General features: G+C 32.8%; 1 protein-coding gene across 1 annotated transcript in view; it reads left to right on the top strand.

Moving 5' to 3' along the window:
- The window catches only part of LOC119588226 (muscarinic acetylcholine receptor DM1-like), a gene marked incomplete in the record, with an annotated part of 70,579 nt that overhangs the window by 35,182 nt on the left and 35,141 nt on the right, over positions 1 to 256 (top strand).

The following is a 256-nucleotide window of genomic DNA, read 5'->3' as shown; positions in this document are numbered from 1 at the left end:
CCAGATTGTTTGCTTCCTTATTTTATTATCCCCGTGTTTTTGTTTTTATTTTTTTTAATAAGTAAGATATAGATTTAGATTACTGAGGATATCAAAATGGTTTTGAAATTCTTCAAGAGAAGGAATAGGGATTAGCAACGGGAAAAATGTGCAGGTCATCGGCATTTCTACGATAGTTTCATCACTGCTTGTAATTTTGTGTAGAAATGTACTCTTTTGCGTTTGTTTGTCTCTTTCACAACGTGTAGATTCTGTG

Source organism: Penaeus monodon, chromosome 23 (genome assembly GCF_015228065.2).
Source record: "Penaeus monodon isolate SGIC_2016 chromosome 23, NSTDA_Pmon_1, whole genome shotgun sequence".
Taxonomy (NCBI): domain Eukaryota; kingdom Metazoa; phylum Arthropoda; class Malacostraca; order Decapoda; family Penaeidae; genus Penaeus; species Penaeus monodon.
This window is presented reverse-complemented; position numbering and strand designations above follow the sequence as displayed.